Source organism: Lissotriton vulgaris, chromosome 1_1 (genome assembly GCF_964263255.1).
Source record: "Lissotriton vulgaris chromosome 1_1, aLisVul1.2, whole genome shotgun sequence".
NCBI lineage: Eukaryota > Metazoa > Chordata > Amphibia > Caudata > Salamandridae > Lissotriton > Lissotriton vulgaris.
In genome coordinates this window covers 846,012,711-846,031,283 of record NC_141685.1, presented here as the reverse complement: position 1 = coordinate 846,031,283, position 18,573 = coordinate 846,012,711, and positions in this window count along the sequence as shown.

Below are 18,573 nucleotides of genomic sequence, written 5' to 3'. Positions count from 1 at the left end.
ACGCCATACTCACATCACAGCCAACCTTGCTCTCCATTCACAAATTAGCAAAATTAAAACTCTTCCCCCACACTTTCAAGACACTATATAACACTGATCCAGCATACCTCAACAATCGCATCTGCTTTCACAAACCTACCAGACACCTCTGCTTGTCTGGAATCTTACTTGCAAAGATCCCACACATATGCAACACCTCCTCCATCAGTCTTAAAGCATGGAACGGCAGGGCACTACACAGCCTCACCCTCACTTCTTTAATTCCGCAAGAAGCTGAAGACCTGATTTTTGAGTAGTTCCTCTAAGCCCTAGGTGTGCCTGTACTCACATCTGAACAGTACCAGGACGCCCTGACGGGTGATAGCACGCTCTACCAATCTGCATAAAATAATGACAAAATCCACAATAAGTAACAAAAAGAATGATACAATCTGCTATGCCGAACTCCTAAAATAAAAAATAAATTTCAGAGTTAATAAACAGAGACTGCTGCACATACATATGATTGTAAACAGAGCCAGTGCAAAGTAAGAGGAGTAGCAGGATCGTTGATTGGTGAAAGGAAAGCTGAGTAGGCCCTGCTTGAAACTGGAGGGCGGGCATCAAAGACTGAAACAGGAAGACACTGCTCTACAAGGAGCATTTAGTGCAAGTCCGCATTATATTACTCCTTAAAGAAATAGAAAAAGGACCTAGGCAAAGGACACACAGGAAAGTGTGAACTGACAAAGGCTTTGAGATCCATAATCAATGCTGCACTGGTGTTGGAAACCCCGGATATTCGAAGGAGGTCAGGCGAATGAAACAGAAAGTAATATTGATAGTGGGTTCTCAGTGTGGATGGTTCATTGGGTCTTGAGGAGTATACAAAGTGATGAAGCACAATGAGTCAAAAAATTCAAAAAGGAATATTGATTAGTCAGATGTAATAAAAGGTAAGGTGGCGTTATGGGGGTGGAGCCTATTTGGGAATATAATTGTCTATATTACAAAGTCAATGTTTTAGATTTCATTCCTTGTCATTCGTCCTTTTGGAATGCTTCATCTTCACTTTGGACCCATGCCTAGAGCAGTCAATGGTGCTGACTATGGAACTATGTGTACGTGAGCTACGCTGAGGATCAGCCTTGCTTGTATAGCATGTACTTTGGCAGTTAGGGCTTGGGGCACCCATGTTGGGGTCAGTGCCATAGCCAATCAAAGAGCGAAAGATGAGTGAGCCATGGTAGGTGTAGAACATGAAAGGACGGCATGGTTAGCCTGGTTTAGATGGCAACTGCAGCCATTAGGTTGCTTGATTTGTTTGAAGTCACAATGTATCCTGCGGTCCTGTTCAGAGGTTGTAGGGGGGGATCTGGTCTGCAAAGCTTGTCCATAAGAAAGATAGATTTTAGGCTTGAGTTTATTCAGTTTAGGGAAGCTTTGAGACAGGGCATCAGTAACACAAAATGATGGGACTTCCTACAGAATGTGAGGAAGAGGCACAACTCTCCCATTCTTTGGCCTCGTGGTGAATGGGGTCCCACTTGAAGGGTTGGGTACCCCCATGCCCTGTAGGGGCAGCGGGGGCCTGCTGTATGCTCTTTCAGGTGAGTCAATGAAAGAAAAGTCTCAGAGTAGATGAAGGAGCTCGAGTGAGTCCGTATGGCAACACTGTTTGCGCAGAAGAAGACAGGTAGGTTGTTGATGGGGGCAGGGCCAGCCCTAAATTGGATTGACTGGGACAGCACAGTGTTAAAATGGTTTTGGCTCTCATTTCAGCACAGATTTAAAGATAGGTGCCACAAGAATAAATAAGAAAAAAATTAATGAATAAATCATACTTTAGATGCTAAATCAAATTTCCAGAACTTTACATTTTTATAGTAACTGAGGCAGGGAGCATTATCCACTGGCATACGTCTTATTAAAAATGAAAAGCATGAAGAAAAATTTGACTTAAAAATGTTACTATTAATATAAGTCTATTTCCGGAAGACAAACTCCTCATCCCGTGTTTTTAAGTTCTGCATAAGAACGTTTCTTTATTCGTGGAATTACGAAAGCATTGGGGCACAACCTAAAGTCTGGCCACCAGCATGCTCTGAGCTGTACATTAAGCACGACTACTTTCCATGGATTGCTGGCGTGTGTCACGGCAGTAATTGGGGAGTGGGTTTAAAAATTAAATTCTCACTGGATCTGAGCATTTCATTAACCGCTGGGTTTACCCTGCGCAATTCACTTGGAACACATTCTTATGGGAATGTCCAAAATATAAATATATTGATTTAAAATGCCTCTAACTGACTAACTCAGTGCCAATTACTGTATGTAAAAACAATGAAAACTGAATAACAAGTGTACCATGAGCTAGTTCCTTCTACTGCGCGAATGCCAAATTCACCTACAGCGTGTTTGTAAGGCGTATTGACATGAAGCTGCTATCAGAAACGGATTCATGTTCAGCAATTACACGCCTGGTATTATTGTCTTTTTAGATTTCAGCTATTAATATTGAACAGATTTTGGCCTAGAGGACACTGAGGGGGATATGTACAATGAAATGGCGGAGCGTGTCGTTAGCCTGCTGGGCTTAACGACACGCTCCCCCACTTTGGAAACGCAAGGTTGCACCATATTTATAAGAATGTGGTGCTGCCTTGCGTTTCCCCTGAGATGGGGCTAAGTTTAACAACGTTGCGCCAACGCAAGCACTCTGGTGCAAGGGTGTCTGTGTGTAGGGGAGGATTGGTTATGTGTAGGAAGCTGTCCCTTCCTACACATAAACAATTCTAAAATGCCATTTTGTAACTTTCATGTGTGCTGCTTCATGCAGCATGTATGAACGTTACAAAAGGGCATTTTATTAAAAGGTTTGTTTATGTACAGGAAGGCGCACCTTCTCGTACATAAACAAACCATGGCATTTTGCTTTTTACATGTGTGCTGCACAAGGCAGCACGCATGGAAAAATCAAAAACAAGGAGAAATAATGCATTTCTCCTCGTTTCGCCAACTTAAGTCCAGGATTTTCCTGGTTTTAATGTTGGCGCTGCCTCCTATGTACGCTACCATTGTACATAGGGGGCAATGTCAAATACAATGGGTGTTGAAGTTGAATGCCATCACAACACCCACTGCACACCCCTTTCATGCTAAACATAGCGTGAAAGGGTGACTTATGTACAAGGTGGTACAAAAGGGGTTGGTGATGGACAGAGCATCTGAAACAATCAAACACTCACACCCAGTCAACAGATCTGGTTTTAATCCATCACCGTTCTTTAGCCCACTCTACCACCCCAGTTCAGACATGGCCATATGCAAATCAGTCTGACCCTGTGCCTCATGGGAACAGTCCAGCCCGAACTGCCAAGCCATGCCTTCCCTGGACCAGATTCAAGCTTCCTAGGACCGGTTTCTGGCATTACAGAGGTCTTCGGCCAGGCTTGCTTGAATCCAGTGGCGATGTGAGCAAGGGACTCACGTCTGAGCATACCCTGCCAACTTATGGCGAACAAGGCGGTACAAAAGGGGTTGGTGATGGACGGAGCATCTGAACCAATCAAACACTCACACCCGGTCAACAGATCTGGGTTTAATCCATCACCGTTCTTTAGCCCACTCTGCCAACCCAGTTCAGACATGGCCATGTGCAAATAAGTCTGACTGTGTGCCTCATGGGAACAGTCCAGCCCGAACTGCCAAGCCATGTCTTTCCTGGACCGGATTCAAGCTTCCTAGGACCGGTTTCTGGCATTACAGCTGTCTTCAGCCAGGCTTGCTTGAATCCAGTGGCAAAGTGAGCAAGGGACTCACGTCTGAGCATACCCTGCCAACTTATGGCAAACAAAGCGGTACAAAAGGGGGTGGTGATGGTCGGAGCATCTGAACCAATCAAAGACTCACACCCAGTCAACAGATCTGGGTTTAATCCATCACCATTCTTTAGCCCACTCTGCCACCCCAGTTCAGACATGGCCATATGCAAATCAGTCTGACCCTGTGCCTCATGGGAACAGCCCAGCCCAAATTGCCAAGCCATGCCTTCCCTGGACCGGATGCAAGCTTTCTAAGACCAGTTTCTGACATTACAGCTGTCTTCAGCAAGGCTTGCTTGAATCCAATGGTAAAGTGAGCAAGGGACTCACGTCTGAGCGTACCCTGCCAACTCATGGCGAACAAAGCGGTACAAAAGGGGGTGGTGATGGACGGAGCATCTGAACCAATCAAACACACACACCCAGTCAATAGATCTGGGTTTAATCCATCACCGTTCTTTAGCCCACTCTGCCGCCCCAGTTCAGACATGGCCATATGCAAATCAGTCTGACCCTGTGCCTCATGGGAACAGTCCAGTCCGAACTGCCAAGTCATGCCTTCCCTTGACCGGATTCAAGCTTCCTAGGACCGGTTTCTGGCATTACAGCTGTCTTCAGCCAGGCTTGCTTGAATCCAGTGGCAAAGTGAGCAAGGGACTCACGTCTGAGCATACCCTGCCAACTTATGGTGAACATTTTGCGATGCAGGGCGCGCTACGAAATTCGTTTTATTAATTAAATCGTTTACTTACCTCCAATTATCCATATTCCGGTTTTTAGCACCCCCCACCCTGCCCCTCCCCCGCCCCGCCGTTTCACCCCACTAGAACTCCCTCCATGGGCCATGGCTGCCCTATTGCCATTGGAACATCACAAAAAGTGATGTTCCTTTGGCAATAGGGGCTTGTACATATGCCCCTGAAGCACCTTGCATATCACTTGCAAGGGCCGGACAGGCATTTCATTCCGACAGGCATTTCCCCGGTTGCTTAGAGCTATTGTAGGCCAGTTTTGAATGCACAGCGCTGCTGCTACTGGTGGCTCGGCTGCCTTCCCCAGCCCCTAAAAATTTATTTACAGCAGGCATAGGAGTCTTCGAGCATAAGAGTGAGAGAGAAAGAGAGGGAGAGGTGGACTGGGAGAGAGCAAGCAATGGGAGACAGAGAGAGAGTTAGAGTGGATGGATGAAAAGATAGACATAGAGTGAGGAGAGGAACAGAGCATACCTGTTTGGGCATTTTGCCAGGGCTTCTTTTGGTTCACCAGGCAGGCCTTGAATACAATTCAAGATTTCCCAAATAGGCAAAAAAGCCACTTGCCTATGGGCTCCACTCCTTTTAGTGGCCCCGTGAGAACGGAACAAAATAATATTGATTTGATCTTGAAAGAAAATTACAATCAAGCTTTATTAATAATAATAATAATAAAATCATTTATTTAGTGCCTGGTTACAATGCTCGGAGCTAGTACAATAAACATAATCGCATCCAACAGGGTCGGATGTGATTCTTAGAAAGTCATAGCTCGAAGAGCCAAGTTTTCAAGCCTTTCTGGGAAGAGTTTTCTGATGGCTCAGATCGAAGTGGAGGGGGTAATGTGTTCCAGTTTTTGGCTGCCAAATAGCCAAAAGAGCCTGCACCCATTCTTGCTTTTAGAATTTTAGGAACTTTGATCTCAGGATTATAAGGGGTAAGACGACCATGTAAGTAACTGGGTCCTTTAACCTGCAGAATCATATGGCAAAGGCACAAGGCTTTAAAGAGAATCATTTTATTAACACACAGCCAGAGCCGGGCATTCTTAAATTATTTCCAATTTATTTTTGTTTACTATCATTAATAATTGTTTTGTGTAATAACATTGGTTTATTAAAATTGTTGATTGGCAAAATTAAACATGTTTTACGAGATAACTTGTGAGGGGATCCCCAAACCTTCGACTGCCTATGGGCCTTCACAGGGTTTAATCCTGGCGTGCCTCGTATACTGTCACAGAAAACAAACAGGTTAAAAAATGCGGCTGGAAGTTTACCAAGCCAACTAGTCAGAAACCGCCTGTGAACAATGATAAATGTCTTTTTATTAAGCTTTTACGTTTGAATGAATATAAAATGCCATACATTAACACCAGCAAAATTCATGAGGTCCACTGCATTTGGTGTATTTGAATCAAAGAGACATAAGGGGGTGTTTTTAATATCATATAGCTTGTCAGATCAAATGCTGGAAATTAATCAGAAGGATTTTTGTCTCTAAGTTCTTGTGGTCGAAGCCAAAGATCAGACTTTCTTGTATATGTTGTATATGTTGGCCTATATAAGGCCTGAAACTTTTGGTTTTTTCAGTGAATTTCAAAGGTTTTTTGAATGCTAATTCCTAACTATATAAGGCCTGAAATCTATGGTTTTTCAGTGAATATATATATATATATATATATCCAAGATTTCCTTGTTTCAATGTCACCAAACAAAGAATCACGGCACCCAAATGCTGTAAGCAGACTTTATTGGCAACAGCACGACTCAACGCATTTCAGAAACCAAGTTTCCTTGTTCACGAGTGTCAAGGAACTTCAGCGCTGAATACTGCAAAGAAGCTCAAAGGAAGGAACAGGGGTAAGCCAAACAAGGGCAGGAGAAGGGATAGGGATTAAGTGCGTGGGAAAAGAAAAGTTTTAAGTTTTCCCCGAAACCTGATTTCAGAGGGTTCCATGCGGAGTTCGTGCGGGAGCTCGTTCCAACACTTGGCAGCCAGGTATCTGAACGAACAGCCACCCATCCTGGCTCTGATGATTTTAGGGATTTTGAACAACATCGTTCCAGAAGATTCCTGGTGGGGCGATGTTTTGTGAGAAGGCATTGTAGATATCCTGGACCAGTACCATGGGTGATACGGTGGGCAAAACATAAGGACTTAAATTTAATTTGTTCCTTGATGGGGAGCCAGTGGAGTTTGGACAAGGCAGATTTCCCTGAGGCTCTGCGAGGAAGTTTGAGCACAAGGCGCGCAGCGGCATTCTGAGCGCTTTGGAGTTGGTGAAGTCCTTTTTGCTCAAACCTAGTAGCAGGGCGTTCCCATAGTCCAGATGGGGGGTTACTAGGGCATGGACAAATGTCTTCCTGGAATCCATGGGAAGGAGGTCTAATACCTTCCGGAGAACTTTCAGTACGCTGAAGCACCTAGCTGTGACTTTGCTGACATGAGGCATGTATGAAAGGTTTGAGTCAAGTATTATGCCCAAGTTACGCACCGAAACCACAGGACAGGGCGGACTGCCTAATTCCGCAGGCCACCACATGTGAGACCACGCAGAAGATGATTTTCCTACCACCAGCAGCTCGGTTTTGTCGCCATTAAGGCGGATGCAGTTGCTGTTCATCCAAGCTGCCACGGAAGAAAGACAGTTGGAGAAATTGGTGGCATCTTCTTTGTGGTCGGGCGTGAGCTTGAACATCAATTGGGTGTCATCAGCGTAGCTGACAATGCCCACCCCATAAGTCTCAACTATGCGAGCCAGGGGTTCCATATAGATATTAAACAATGTAGGGCTCCGACTCGAGCCCTGAGGAACCCCATGGCTCGCCTTCCTGAGAGAGGATTTAAAGGGGGGGCAGTGCATCTGAAAGCTCCTGTTGACCAAGAAGGACTCCATCCAAGCAAGAGTGTGTCCCTTTACTCCCATATCAGATAACCGAGACAGCAGCATTGAGTGCAGCACGGTGTCAAAGGCTGCACTTAGGTCTAAAAGTACCAACGCTGCTGTAACTCCCTCGTCCACTATGTGTCTTAGACTCTCGGTGGAGAAAAGTAGGGCTGACTCAGTAGAGTATCCAGCTCTAAAACCTGATTGTGTGGGGTGTAAGAGAGAATGTTCTTTCAGATAGCTCATGAGCTGCCTATTCACTACTTTTTCCACAATCTTTGCACAAAAAGGGAGGAGGGAGATAGGGTGCAGGTTTTGAAATTGGGAGATGTGGATGTTGGCCTTCTTTTTAAGGGGGATTACTTGGGCGGTTTTCCAAGCTTCTAATACCTGGCATTCTTGAAAGGAGAGCGACACAATAAGACTGATGTGGTCAGTTATTGTGGTCTCCATGACTACTTTGCTGCGAGTCGGCGGGCACACATCGCTCGGAGAGCCAGATTGTATACTGTTTGCGATGCTAAGTAACTCTTGTTTCTCAGGGGTGATAAAACACGTGAGACCAGGAGACCCCGTGTTGCTGTTATTGGCTACTGCAGGTTTACTTGAAGCGGCCTCATCCTTTGTAAAGGTGGCATGGATTTTATCGATCTTATTTACGAAAAAATCAGCAATGGGGTCACACAGTTCTTTCGAATAAGTATCTTGAGCTTCCAATCTGGTTGGGATCGTGAGTTCTTTATAGATAGTAAAAAGTTCTTTAGTGGTGTTGTCCGCTAAGCCAATTCTGCTTTTTAGATGGCAACTTTTTTCAGATCTCACTAGTTTATGGTATTTATTTAATTCACTCTTATATATTAATTTATCTTCAGGATTGTAATGTTTCCTCCAACTGCGCTCTAGAGTTTTACATCTAGCTCTGGCAAGTTTTTAGTTTTTCCGAAAATCAAGGAGCGGTTTTGGATTGCCTAGCCGGGGGCTTGGATGTCCAAGGAGCTACCTCATCCAGAGCAGTGGACATCCATTTTTCATAATTCTTCCAAGCCTCCTGTAGGGAGTTGCTTTGCGGAGGGGGATTTTTTTGAAGAGCATGTCTGAAGGCTTCTTGGTTAACATTTTTCCAGTTTCTTCGTTTCAGGGAGGGGGGTTTAAAAGATCTGTTTTCTATAGGTGTGTTATCAACCAAGAACGGGATGACGAAGTGATCTGACCAAATTATTCTAACTGGAGGGAAGGCTGTAATACCCTCCCAGTTCGCAAAGATGGGATCCAGGAGATGGCCGTGTTGGTGTGATGGGGCAGCGGATTGTAGATTCAGCCCAAAAGAAGCCAGAGCTGTCGCCACATCCTGTGCCTCCTTACATTCCCTGTCGTCAAAATGAAGGTTTAAATCACCTAAAATGATGAACTTTTTGTATCGGAAAGCTGGCTGAGTGATAAAGTCTAAAAGCTGACTACCAAATGGTCCAGCTGCTCCAGGCGGGCGGTGTACCAACAGACCATTAATGACATTTCTCGGTCCTAATTTAATGGTGAATAGGCCGCTTTCACTATGAAGTACAGTGGCTTTCACTAAGGTGCATTCAAGCTCAGACTTATGAATGAGGGCTATTCCCCCTCCTCTTTGTTTAAGTCTATCTAATCGAAGTAAAGAGGATTATGCCACGAACGCAGTCCCGTTTTTATTTCTACGCTTCAACACATATGGAGCACTTCCGCACTGGCTCACCCACTCACGTCGGAATCATTTGCTTGTTCACCGAGCACTCGTGAACTTTCATCCGGTAAGATCCCTAACACTCTGCAACAAACTATGTTGCTGAAATCATGTAATTTTGTGATGAGACAACAACTTTACTTGCATATGAATTAAATAATTATCGAGCAACAATCTACTAACGGCATCTGTGAAAACTTATTGAATTGTAAACACATTATGTTTAAATTGTTGAATTGGAATCATGTATGATTAACATATCATAAGATGGTCACATACTTACCATTTACACTCAATTGAGTGAATAGCGCAGTGCATTAGGCTCCTGAGAGACTCTCAGGAAATTCCCTACACTTATCTAATCGAAGTAGACAGTAACCAGGGGGGATAGCCTCAAGCGCTTCGGGGGATGATTCCTCGTCCAACCACGTCTCGGTGAGAAAAAGCACGTCGGATTATTTATAGTTAATAAATCGTGTATTTCCAGTTTGTGTTTTTTCAACGACCTGCAATTTAATAATATCATATTAGGTTTAGATGTTGCCCGTATGTTGTTCTTAGGGAATTGAAAGGTCTGGTCACAAAAATCACAAGCCATAGGTAATAAATCAGCTTGATAGCTGTGATCGCAGCAATTTGCCACACTAGGACGTAATAGAAGAAGCTCCTGTTTAGTATATTGCATGTAGCACCTGGCCGGTTCCGAGATGTCTGATGGCATCAGGGGACTAAGAGGACTCGCCCCGCGCCCCTGTCTGTCGTGGACGGGCGCAGATGGGCTGGACTCTGGCTTAACTCTGGCGCCAATACGGCGTGCCCGCTGAACGCGTCCGCTGCGCAGAGCCATGGCCGTTTGCTTTTATGCTGGTGCCTCTCGCCCCAAGGGAGGATAGCCCACCCCAAGATGGCCACCGCAGCAACTCCGCCCGTGCCCCAGGTCGAACAGCCCTGAAATCGGCCGGACCCTCTCGGGGTGGCAGCGCTAAGTAGGGTGAGTGCAAACCAGTACAAATTAAAATTAAAATAAAATGATGCCTTCACCCGAAAATCGGTGTAGACATCAAGCGTCGCTCTAAATCCGCGCGCTAGTGCAGGGGGGAGAGGACACAAAGGGCAAGTGCTCACAAAAGGTAGTTTTAAGATTGAGACAAGAGAAAAGAATGACCGCCCGGCTCAAGCCTCAGACGACAATTGCAGAATACTCGCAGGTTAGTCCTTCTACTGTTTTTATGCTGGTGCCTCTCACCCCAAGGGAGGATAGCCCAACCCAAGATGGCCCCCGCAGTAACACCGCCCGTGCCCCAGGTCGAACAGCTCTGAAATCGTCCGGACCCTCTGGGGGAGGCAGCGCTAAGTAGGGTGAGTGCAAACCAGTACAAATTAAAATTAAAATAAAATGATGCCTTCACCCGAAAATCGGTGTAGCCATCAAGCGTCACGCTAAATCCGCGCGCTAGTGCAGGGGGGAGAGGACACAAAGGGCAAGTGCTCACAAAAGGTAGTTTTAAAATTGATATATATATATATATATATTATATATATATGCGCATACTTTCTCAAAGAGCCTCCCATTGATCCGAGGCCCAAGAAAAGCAACACAGCCAGGTACCAAAGCTTTTGTAAGTCTTCGTTATTTAATCACATTCACTTTCAGTACAGACAAGAGGCCAATGCGTTTCAGCCGTAACCTTCAACAGGGTCATAGAGATACTAAATGAAGAGAACACTTTTAAAGGGAAACACCCTCCAAAACCACCATCTTTAAAAAAAGCACAACAATATTACACAGACAGGTTTTGCATGTGAGGTTAATGGCACATTTGCTCCTCCATCTTGGATTACATCATTGGGGCCCCCTGATAGTTGCACTACATAGGTGTAAAACCATTTATTCCTATTATTTTGTTGCTAATTCATTTTTAATTGTCGGTTAAGTACCTCTAACATTGGCAGACTAGATATCAACAAAGTTACTGAACACAATATGTTCTGTTAATTAACTGTTAAGTCCTGCTATGTTGTGCATATTCTCTTTCTCCTCAAATTCAACAAAAAGTGAGTGTAAATTATCAGGCTTAATGTCACCAGCCTTATGCCTATCACAAACAAATTACGAGAAAGTATTTTTATCAAATAGTATTTCTTGAGCATGTATGTCTAAAGGTCGAGAGTAATAAAGTGCATTCAGTAGACAGTGTGGAAAAATATATACAGTGCTTCGTTATGAGGAGACTGCCTGGCTGTGCTGTTTTTCCTGGGCCTGGGATGAATGGGAGGCTCTTTGAGAAGGTGTGTGGATCTTTAATACGTTGCTGGAACGTATAAGCAAGCACCCGCTGTGTGAGACGGGCCTCCTTAACCAGCGGATTTTCAATATATATATATACTGTGACCAAGGTATAGGAATACCAAAATGCGTAGGTTGTTAGTCTGTTTGAAAAATGATTGAGGAATAAATTAATTACTGGAATTTACCTGTGAGAGTGCACCCTCATTTTGTTTTCAATGGGCTCAGTGAAAACGGCGAGAAAATATATACGCAGTGTCCTGGGTCCGTTATGGACTCCCAAGCCCCGGGGACCACCACCCCCGGGGCTTCTCAAATGATGGAGGGAGGCCGCTTGGCACCCCTCCTGGGGCCCAAAATGGCCCTGGGGACCGCCACCCCCAGGGCCAGTTCCTGCAGTGTCACGGGGTGCCCACCCCAGGACACTGCCGTTTGCAATGGCAGGCTGCTTTCCTATTTGGAAGAGAGAGCAGGGAAACCTGCTCTCTCTTCCAAATAGGAAATCAGATAGCTTTTCCGTATGGGAAGCAGAATGTTAGCTGCTCACCATATGGAAAAGCAATGCCAGGTCCCGCAGGAGGCGGGGAGCCGGCGGGACCATGGGGGGATTTGGGATCCCCCTCATGGTTGCCAATGGAGTGGGCCAGCCCTGGGGGATGGGGTCCCTGGGGCTACAAGTGGCATGGAAGGCCCCCTCCCATAAAAAAAAGATTTAAAAAAATAAATGGCCTGGGGGATGGAGTCCCAGGGCCTCAACTGGCCATAGGAGGGGGGCAAGGTAGCCCCCCTCCAAAATAATAATTTAAAAAAATTGGGCCATGCCCTGGGAAATGGGGTCCCCGGGGCAAATTATGGCCTTGAGAGGGGGCTCACGCGGCCCCCTTCCCGATTTTTTTTTATAAATAAAAAATTGGGGGCAGGCCCTGGGGGATGGGGTCCCCAGGGCTAAAAATATTAGAAAAAGAAGCGGGCTATACAGCCTCCCTATTTAGAAGAACAACAACAACAAAAAACGGGAGCATAGCCGGAGGCCACGCCCCCTCATTGAACCATTCTGCAAATGTGCCCCCTGGGGATTTTGCAGCGGGGTAAGACATTCCCCTGGAATACTGGGGGTCCCCGTGAGCCAACTAGCCCACCATGTACCTCCAGTATGCCCAAAGGAGCTCCATTGCAGAGAGGTGTTCTGAAGCCATGTCCCTTTTTACACCTCTCTGCAACGCAGCTCTGAGACTCTTAGCGGAGCTAGCTGGTGGGCTAGTTGCACCCCAGGGACCCTCAGTATTCAAGGGGACTTAATCCGCCAACTTTAAATGAGCGACGGGGCACGTTTGCACAGTGGTGAAGAGAGGGGGTCGGGGCCTGAGTTCACATGTGTGCAAACCATTCCCTGTGGCGCGGTTTAAGTTGGGGAATTAATTCCTTGTCAATACTGAGGATCCCTGGAGGCCAACTATCCCACCAGTTACCTCTAGTTAGCGCCACGGATCTGCGTTGCAGAGTGTTGTAAAAAGGGCCGTGGCCTCAGAACACCTCTCTGCAACGCAGGCCCCTGGCGCATACTAGTGGTACCTGGTGGGCTAGTTAGCACACAGGGGACGTCAGGATTCAAGGGCACTTAATCCCGCAAGTTAAAATGCGCCATAGTGTGTGTTTGCACACATGTGACCTCAGGCCCCGCCCCCTGCCTTCACCATTGTACAAATATTCCTCTAAAATCAGCCGAACTACGAATTCCGATTTACTCACCTGTTATCAGGAGAGACCCAGTGCGGCATCTTTTAGCCTAGCACTGACCCTGAAAAGTAATTATGAGCGTACGTACAGTAACTTGTATTTCCTTCCATAGTAATCCATTGTGTGGTTTTCAGCCGAAAAGTTTCTAAGTGTTGATTTTTGAAATGTACAAATATTCCTCTAAAATCAGCCGAACTACGAATTCCGATTTACTCACCTGTTATCAGGAGTGACCTCAGGGCTGCTTCTTTTAGCCCAGCACTGACCATGAAAAGTAATTCTAACCAAACTTACCAGTAACTTGTATTTCCTTCCATAGGAATCCATTGTCTGGTTTTCACCAGAACAGTTTCTAAGTGTCTATTTTCACAAACTAAAAATATTCCTTCAAAATCGCCTGTATGACTTAAACGCATTCTTTCAACTGTTTACAGGAGATGCACCAGTGCTGGATCCAGGATCCACCACTGAGTAAGAACAAGTAACAATAACACTACTTGCTTGCTAAGTGAATTTCCTTCCATAGGGTGACCTTGAGTGGTTTAACTTGTAAATTCTTCTAAGTGTGGGGTTTTGGAACTTTAAAATATTCCTCCTAAAATCAGCTGAACAACGAATTCCGATTTACTCACCTGTTATCAGGAGAAACCTCAGTGCTGCATCTTTGAGCCCAGTACTGATCCTGAAAAGTAATTCTAACCATACTTAGCAGTAACTTGAATTTCCTTCCATAGGCGTACATTGACTGGTTTCACTTGGAAATTATTTAAAGTGTGGAGTTTTTGAACTTCATAAAATTCCTATAAAATCATCAGAAGTACGAATTTGGATTTACTCACCTGTTATTAGGAGTTACCTCAGTGCTGCTTCTTTGAGCCCAGTGCTGATCCTGAAAAGTAATTCTAATCGCACTTACCAGTAACTTGTATATCCTTCCATAGGAATCCATTGTCTGGTTTTCACCAGAAAAGTTTCTGTCTATTTTCACAAACTAAAAATATTCTTTAAAAATCGCCTGTATGACTTAAACACATTCTTTCAACTGTTTACAGGAGATGCACCCGTGCTTGATCCAGGAGCCACCACTGAGTAAGTAAAGTAACGTTAACACTACTTACCTGCTAAGTGAATTTCCTCCCATTGGATAACATTGGTGATTCTATGTGAAAAAGTTTCGAAGTGTCAACTTTTAAAATACAATATTATTCCTTAAAAATCACTACTTTAACCAAAAGTTTTTACTCAATTGTTTACAGGAGATGTCCCAGGACTGAATCTAGGATCCAGTCCTGTGGTTAGAAAAGTAATACAAAAAGTAACTAATTGCATTTAACTAGAAATTCACATTGACCTCAATGTTGCATTGTGTCTGAAATTGTGTTGTGCATTACAACAACTGTAACTTCTGTACTTAGAAGACTATTGCATATTTGCGAAGTATTTAAACTAAAGTAATTCATTCTGAGAAAGTATATTTTGTAATGTAATGTATAATGTAATTTTAATGTAATTGAAAAATAAAATATCTAAAAATAAATTGTTTAAAAAAAATAGAAAGTCAGTATAAAAAAAGAATAACAATACATTTAAAAATTGTCATTTACAAGACCTTTGAAATTAACTGAAAAAACCATAGGTTTCAGACAAGTTATAGTTAGGAATTAGCATTTAAAAAACCTTAGAAATTCACTGAAATAAACATAGGTTTCAGACAAGTTAAAGTTAGGAATTAGCATTTAAAAAACCTTGAAAATTCACTAAACAAAACAAAGGTTTTAGGGGTGTGATAGTTAGCTATGTGCATTATAGTCTATTTTCAGTATGTACATATATACAGATGCAAAAATAGATATATACATTTATATAGAGATAAATAATACAAATAAATAAATATCTTGATACATAAATTAGAGAATAAATAAGTCAATAAATAGATATAATTTCATCTTTAAAAAGGGTTTTCTATAAAATACCTTCCTACATATATCTATTTACATCTCTTTTTTACTTAGTTTAGATCCTGATTGCGTATAACATAGGTATTTTTATTTTTACTGTACTCATGGTTTACCTTTCATGTAGCAACAGAAGCCTCTGTCCTCAATCAAGTGCAATATGTGAAATAGGAAAAAGAATTTAATAAATGTGAAATTAATACCCTAAAATCCTTAAATGTAAAAAAATGACAACCCTTAATGCCCCACCTATGGCCATGTTTGTTGCCTAAAATTATTTTGTTTTGTATATCATATGCTTTTCCATTAGTGTCAAATTACTATACATTATGAAGCTCTAACCCAAGTTTATCATACAGAATTCATTTGTTCTAAAGTCTTCTTTTCTAATCATTTTATGGACATGTATATAGATCCTCAGTGATGTTGAGGCCATTTAGGTGTTTTGAATTGAGTTCTGGAATGTATCTTAATTCCAGATTTCTCAGGGCACCCTCCCTGTCTCTCCCTCTTTTATTGAGGGGCACATTGTCTATAATGTAATATTTTAAGAGCTTGGAATCTGCTTGGTGAGTTTCATTAAAGTGGCAAGCCACCGGGTACACTGGGTCACGGTTTTTAATTGCTCTAATATGTTGTAAGATCCTTATGTGCCCCTGCAGCTTGGTACTTCCCACGTACCTAAGCCCGTAGGTACACTCAAGGACATATACAACGCATTCCGTTTTGCACGACAGACATTTTGTGATCATATGATTGCCTGCCCCAAATGCCTTTGCAAAGCTAGTGGTATTAACACCATTCTGGCAGGCTTTGCAGGTTTTACACCTGTAAAAACCTTTTCATTGACTAAGCCAGTTTGTTTTTGGTCGTTCAATAGGGTTATTCACCACAAGTTGGTCTCTCATATTTGGTGCCCTCTTGTTTGTGATCGATGGTCTGAGAGGTAAGGTTGGGCCTAGTACAGGATAATTTTTGACCAGTGGCCAATTTCTTTGTATTATGTGTGTTACTTCCCTCTGTTGGTTACTGTACCCTACAATTATTCTGAAATCATTTGTAGGTTCTTTTTCGATTGTTTCTATTTGTGCTACAGTGTTAACAGTGGTATTGGTCTCAGGTCTTATAATTTTTAAAAGATCAACTCTGTCGGTTTGTTCAGTTTCTAAAATGGCGGCATTAATACATTTGTTACTGTACCCACGGGCTAAAAACCTCTTCTTACAATCCTGTTGTACTTTTATTAATTCATTTTTAATGCTGCAGATCCTTTTTATCCATAGCATCTCCCCGTAGGGGATGCTTTGAACCAAATGTTTTGGATGGTGGCTCGGCGCATGTAACACCGCATTAACTGCGCTAGGTTTTCTATGCATCTTAGTTTCTTTTTTACCATCCTCAATATAGACTTCTACGTCTAGAAAAATGACCTGCTCAGCACTGATTTCTGAAGTGAATTGTAAGTTAAAGTCATTTTGGTTTAACTGATGAATGAATTCTGTTGCCTCAGATCTTGTGCCATACCATATTAGAAACAGGTCGTCTATATAACGCCACCAGCATTTTACGTGGTGTGAGAGGGTGTCGGCACATTCTCTATGGAGGACCAGTTCCTCCCACCAGCCCATGTGGATACAGGCATAACTGGGGGAGAAACTGGCCCCCATAGCAACACCCCTCAATTGTTGGTATAACACATGTTGAAACATAATGATATTGTTATTAAAACAAAAGTCTGTCATATCCATGATCATTTTGTTATGATGCTTGTAGTCTATTGCCCCAAATAGTGTTCAATTGCTCTCATACCGTCTTTATAATTTATACTTGTGTATAGTGCGGCTATATCCATCGTAATTAGAAAATAGTCATTTTGCCACTCACAAGTATGTAATTTTGCTAAAAAATCACTAGTGTCTTTCAGGTATGAGGGTAACACATGTAGAAAGTCCTGTAAAAAATGATCAATGTATTGTGACGCATGTTCAGTTAAGCTATTCTTTGCAGAAATAATGGGACGCCCTGTGGGGTGAATCGGGTTCTTATGTAACTTTGGTATAAAATAGAGTCCCGGTATTGTTGGAGTAGTGTTTTTTAGGAACAGATATTCATCTTTGCTTATTAGTCCCGATGTTTTCTAAGCCAGTAATTTGTTATAGAAGCTATCATATGTTGATATTAGTTTAGATTGATCACATCGGCAAAAACATTCCTTTGCTGGCAATTGTTTTTTGTGCTTCTTCAATATAATCCGGTTTACTCCATATTACAAGGTTACCCCCTTTGTCTGCATTGCGTATTATGATCTCCTTATTGTTTGAAAGTTTTTTCATCAATTGATGATATTGTAATTCTTGTTTGTTTTTTATTTTGCCTTTACGTTTGTTCGTTTTATAGTTGAGCTGTTTCAATTCCTTTATTATTTGTTCATGGTGCAGGTCGATGTTATCTCTTGGCATGATAGGGACAAAAGTGGAGTGAGGTTTAAATTTTTGTTTTTGTCTTAAGTTTTCTTCATTTGTACTTTGTACATCTTTCCTGTTGCATACCAGTGGTTCATTGTTTGCTAGTGATTGTAGATCTCTGAGTAATGCACTGTCCTGGCTTGCATTGTCTGCATGTGTTGTTGCTTCCTCTAGTAATGGTGACTTTGCTGTTTCCTGGATATCCAATTGATCCGCTGTGTTTTTCAAGAGGTGATGTTTTTTTAATTTCAACTTTCAAATCCCTCTGTATATGTCCATTCTAGTGGATGCATAGCTGAATGAACTCTCCGGGGCATACAATAGACCCAGGGACAGCAATTGTAGTTCAGCTTGATTTAGAACTATGTTAGACAAGTTTGTAGCAGTGATATTTGTTTCATTTTGAGTTTGTGGATTGTCACTGCTATTTATTTCCTGTTCCACCTCCTGGTTTGATATCTTCTGGTGTTTTCGCCTTTTGCTTGCCCTTCACCTTTCTCTGCATTTGCGGGAGCTACTTTTTGTGGTCGTGGTTGTTTTTTTGGGCGCAAGGTCTGCTTGTGCTCTTCTACTAAAAAATCAAGTTCTTCCACTAAGGAGAGTGTTGTTGGTACTCTCCTTTCTCTTGGATCTTCAGTGTCACTTTCCACTGCTGAGCTCTAATCCGAGGCCAATGAATCTCCCTGTCCTGTGCCTCGTTTGCCTTGAGCTGTATTTTTTGATGCTCCGCTATATTTTGGGATTTTTAGACTTTTGTATTTTTTGGCGAAAGTAAAAATCCTCCCGCATTCGTAGTCGGCTTTATCTCTATGATATTTGAAGGTTCACGTATTTTGTCCTCCTTCTTCTTTAATCTTGAGGTCATTTCTTTCTTGTTTGTTTTCTTCCTTAATTTGTCCCATTTGTTTGATTTCGTCAGTTAGCTTTTCAATTTGTGCTTGTAATTTTTGTCTGTCTGATTCTGCAT